This window comes from Neophocaena asiaeorientalis, unplaced genomic scaffold (genome assembly GCF_003031525.2).
Source record: "Neophocaena asiaeorientalis asiaeorientalis breed wild unplaced genomic scaffold, Neophocaena_asiaeorientalis_V1.1 scaffold476, whole genome shotgun sequence".
Classification (NCBI taxonomy): domain Eukaryota; kingdom Metazoa; phylum Chordata; class Mammalia; order Artiodactyla; family Phocoenidae; genus Neophocaena; species Neophocaena asiaeorientalis.
In genome coordinates, this window is record NW_020172178.1 from 2,980,060 (window position 1) to 2,985,517 (window position 5,458).

A 5,458-nucleotide genomic window follows, 5' to 3' on the forward strand; every position below is an offset into this window, starting at 1 on the left:
GTGTGTGTGTGTGTGTGTGTGTGTGTGTGTGTGTGTGTGTGTGCGCGCGCGCGCATGCAGGTGTGAGGGTGGACTGTGGCGGAGAGGGGACCCTCTATGGAAAAGTTGAGTTGCACTTCCCCATGGTGGCCATGCCAGGAAGGGGCCCATGGCAGTCCTGGGTGACCGTGAGCAAGCTGCTTCCGCTCTGTGGTCCTGTCTCCTGATCTGTAAAATGAGGGCATTGGACTTGGTCGTCTCCCTCGCTGAGTGGGGTCCGGGAGGACCAGGGAGCGGGTGAGGAAGTGCTGCACAGCCCCGCCTCCTCCCAGTAAGGACCCCTGGGCTTGTCTGGCCCAAGCTGGTGGCCGGAGGGCTGCTCCATGGGGCCCTGGTCAGGGGCAGAGCAGCCCAGCCAGGTCCTTGATTCTGGAGGCTCCCAGCTACAGACCGGGGGCAGCAGGTGGGGCCCCCGCTTCTCTGGATCCTTCATCGGGCCCAGAGGGCTGAGTCGCCTGGCCCCCTCCCTGGGGATCCCTGGCTACCCTGGCCCCTTCGGCCCCAGCCTCTCCCGGCCGGCTGTCCCACGGCGTGACATGTGGCGGGTTAAACTGCAGGTGTCACTGTTAGCCCTGAAATGGGGGCTCGGCTCGCGGGCCCCAGGCCGGCCCACAAAGGAACCTGCCCTCTCCGGCCAGCGGGCTCGGCCCAGAACCGCGCGCCGCCCATCCTCCCCCGCCGCCCTGTCCCCGGCCGCGCCCCTGGGTGGAGCGGAGACGGGACCGATGATCCCGCACAGTCCGGGCCCCGCGGAGGCGCCGTGCTCACACTGCGAGCCCACGGCTCCGAGCGCCCGCAGTGAGGGGGAAGGCGCAAAGCTCGGTGTTCCTGGGCCCAGCCCTTGACCTCTGCCGACATCGCAGGAAGGAGGGGGGCGCGGCGGGGGTCCGCCGAGGACCGGCCGGGACGCTGATTCGAGAGGGGGTGCCGGGCGGGACCAGCGCGCGGTCCGCGGGAGGCCGCACGCTGCCGCGTCCATGCGGTCGGCGCGGATGGTCGGGGTCGCCTCGGGGGTCGCAGCCACGCGACCGGCGCGGACGGGGCCGGGGTCGCCTTGGAGGCCAAGCGCCTTTCCCTTCGCCGAGGAAGCAGCAAGGGAGGAGAGACCCAGAGAGCGACGGGGTGTTCAGGCTGGCTCCTTGTGCCCAAGTGGTAGCATCCGCCCCCTGTCAGATACTGCCAACAAGTTAATGGATCTGGATGAAAAAGACCCCCTTTTAAAAGTCCGGTTTTCAAAAACAACCCGCTGGGTGCTGTTTTTCCAGGGACTTTTAACTCAGAAACCACAGCGCCCTGGTCATCCTGTCCTGCACTGGCTGTGAAATACCAGCCACCACTGGACACGGTCGGGTACCCAGGCGCGGCCAGAGAATCCCACTCTGACTTCTCATAGGGGGGCTGGTTGAACCCCAAAATCCCTCCCCATTTGTTTTGCTCCCCTTCCTTTTAATTCTGCATTTCATTCCGGCCTGAGAAACGTGCTGGACGTGAAAAATGTATGTATATCTGCTGGAATCAGGCTTTAGGGGGTCCCTTCCTGGGAGCTGGAGCCCTCCCCCAGGTCCGGCAGCTTCAGGGGAAGGGGCTGCGGGGTCTCTGGGCTCCCTTCTCTTAATTTCTGTTTAAAGGGAACACAGAACGAAGGACGCGTGTTTTGGTGGGGAGTGAGGGCAAGGAATATTTCCAGGCCTTAAAAAAAGAAGAGAAATAAATTTTTGAATAAGAATGGTCCATGTACTGTGACCGCAGGGCAAATGCAAATGTCTGTTTTCAAACACAGGCTCGTGAATTCTTATTAGAGATGGTGACTGCGCCTCCGAGCAGGGCATTGCATATTCATCAGTGTGACGGACCTCAGCTCCCCACTTCAGGTATGGCCGTCGCAGCACCCTGGTCCCTTTAATCTTGGAGGAAGAAGAAGGAGGAAAAAAAAAAAACCCAAACCCATGACCCAGCCGCATTTGGTCTGTTTTCTTCAGTCCCTAAAGTGTTAAGGGAGTAGGAGATTAAAAGATGCATGCAGGAAAAGAAGCAGCCGCAGCGATCCTCCACAAAGATCTTTTTGGTGTCAACTTAAATGTACACAAATAGCAGATGATGATCTCTTTTATTGGACTAACATTTATCCAGTAATATCCACACACTTTTAAAACCATTGAGGCCTCCTCTTCAGGTGTTCATTTGAATAGAAATAGCTGAATGAGTGTTTTTATAATTGATCCCCTGAGAACTGAACATCTAGTGCTGCATAACCAACATTTTCCCATTGCTGGGTTTTTTTCCCCCAAATTGCCACTCTGCAAAATTAGGATTTTGTACAGTTTTGATAAGAGAATTAACCTCCCACGTGCCAAACTCCCTGAGTCTGGGGGGCTCTCAGGGAGTCGCCTGTGTGGGGTTGGCTTCAATACCAGCGCTCTTCCGGGGGCTTGGCTGCCTCTTTGTCTTGGGGAGGAAACTCCCTAGATCTGGTGGGAGGTGGAATTGATGGAGGTGAGTGGACGCAGAGGGAGGGAAGGCTACTTCTGCACACTTTGGGGGGCTTCCTGGGCCCAGGAATCTCAGCCTGTGCCTTTTTTCTCCTGTATCATCAGCAGGGTGGGGCTTGTGCTCACTGGGATGCACGAATGGTCAGCTCTGGCCTGACGTGGCCTCTGTGGGCGCTTGGAGCCCTGGACCTTGCAGAAAACATGAAAAAACTTCTTGTCTCTCCTTCCGGCACTTTCTCAAGTGCTGTCAAGTGCTTTATTTTAATATTCACTGTAGTTTTCAGGTTACCATCCTAATATAGGCTCATTGTAGAAAATGTGAAACTATGTAGAAATATAAAGTTGAAAATAAGTATTTCCCCCAAATTCCGCCACCCAGGGCTAAGCATTGTTGTATTTCTTCCAGTCTTTTCTTCTCTGTGTGTATATATTAAAAAACTACGAATCAATATATACATATGAAATTGGGATCATACCGTACCTATGGTTTTGTATATTTCTTCTCCCTTTTCTTGGTATATACAAAGCATCTCTTGTGTCTTTAAGCACCGTTTGTCAGCATCAACCTGGCGGCTGCACACACAGCCATCACATGGCTGTAGTTCAATGAATTTAATTACCCTCATTGATGGACGGTGGGGAGTTTTCTATTTTGACCGTGTACAAAGAAAATATCCCTGGCTTTTTTAAGGGTAGCTTTTTTTTTTTTTTAACGTTTTATTTTATAGTGGAGTGTAGTTGATTTACAATGTTGCGTTAGTTTCAGGTGTACAGCAAAGTGATTCAGTTATACATATACATGTATCTATTGTTTTTCAAATTCTTTTCCCATTTAGGTTGTTACAGAATACTGAGCAGAGTTCCCTGTGCTGTACAGTAGGTCCTTGTTGGTTATCTATTTTAAACACAGTAGTGTGTATCTTTTAATCCCAAACCCTCAATTTATCCCTTCCCCCACCTTTCCCCTTGGGTAACCATAAGTTTGTTTTCGAAGACTGTGAGTCTGTTTCTGTTTTGTAAATAAGTTCATTTGTATCATTTTTTTTTAAGATTCCACATATAAGCGATATCGCGTGGTATTTGTCTTTTTCTGTCTGACTTACTTCACTTAGTATGATAATCTCCGGGTCCATCCATGTTGCTGCAAATGGCATTATTTCATTCGTTTTTATGGCTGTGTAATGTTCCATTGTATGTATGTGCCACATCTTCTTTATCCATTCCTCTGTCGATGGGCATTTAGGTTGCTTCCTAAATGCCCATCGACAGATAGCTTCTTGGCTATTGTAAACAGTGCTGCAGTGAACATTGGGGTACATGCATCCTTTTGAACCATGTTTTTCTCCAGATGTATACCCGGGAGTGGGATTGCTGGATCAGATGGTAATTCTATTTTTAGATTTTTAAGGAACCTCCGTACTGTTCTCCATAGTAGCAGCACCAATTTGCATTCCCAGCAACAGGGTAGAAGGGTTCCCTTTTCGAGGGGGGCTTATTTAAACCAGAGTAAGAACATTACTTAGGAAAAAAATTTTTCCCTTTGGGGCCTAGAAGTGATGGAAAAAGTAGTTTGTTTCAGCTGAAACTGAGGGGTGCAAGGCGAGGCCTGGGCCCCCAACTACTGCCAGGCCCCGGGCGCTCAGCATGCCGCATCCCTTCCTGCTCGAGTAGAGCTGCCGTCCTTTAGTCCTTGTCTAGGTGGGCTGCTTTCAGCTGCAGGTACCAGAAAGCCCAGCTCAGTGAGTTTCAAAAGCAAGGACGCTCAGTGAGTTTCAAAAGCAAGGACGCTGTCTGTGTCACGTGGCTGGACTTCCGGAGACGGCAGCTCCAGGTTTGCTAATTCAGCGACTTCCCTCCCGGGGCATCCTCGGCACCACAGCTCAACCTCAGGCTGCCTCCCCTCATGGGGCGCGTCGGCTGCCCAGGTCCAGCCACTCCATCCAGACATGATGAAGAGTGATGAAGCCCAAAGGTGGAAAAGGGACCATTGTATCATTTTTTTTTAAATCAGCAAGGACAACCTTTTCCAGAAGCCCAGGCCAGTTTCCCGAGAAGGGGGCTCATCCTTTCTGAGGCTGAGACTAAGAGCTCTCTGGGGTGGGGCAGGGGGCACTGTAGGTACCTGGATGTGCCCTCTCACCCTTCCAGACGTAGATCCCCTGGGGCCCTCGCACCCCACCTTCTCCAGACCACTGTAGGCTGTGGGCACTGAATTTTTCGAGGTGCAGCTTCACCCAGACCCCAAGGCAGCCCTTACCAAGTGACCAGGATGTTGACTGTCCCAGCCTCATTGGCTGGCGGGGCACGCAGGGTCCACTGTGAGACCTGGGCCAGACTCAGTGCTGGACTCTCCAGATCCCAGGGGTCAACCCCACTCCAACCCCAGTGCCATGGGTGGGCCCTGAGTGCTGGATGGCCAATCACTGCCTCACACCCCCAGATGAATCTGGTTGGTTACAATGGGGATGGGCATGCGATCCAAAATTGGTTCCATAAGAGTTGATCTGGGGATGTCTGCTGGAATTCATGGGAGAGAGGTGTGCTTTCTTTTCCCTGAGGTCTCCAGGATGTGAGCCAGGAGCTGGTGGCCCCCAACTCACCGCCATGGGGGAGAATCTGCCTGAGAATGAAGCCAACGTAGAAGAAAGCAGAGTTAGAAGATGGAGAGAGACCAGGTCCTGATGATATCAGTTGAAGCCCTGGATTCAGCCATTCCTGAAGCAGTGCTACCTCTGAAATTATCATTTACGGGAGGCGACAATTTTCCTTTTCACATAAACCAGTTTGAATTGGGTTTTTGTTGCACCTGAAGAGTCTTGACTAAAACTCCTACAGACCAGTCTTCCAAAACGAGGATCCCATGGCCAGACTTTGATCACAACCCCTGATGCTGAGGCAGGCCAGGCCCCAGTGCCACTTTCTTTGGGTGT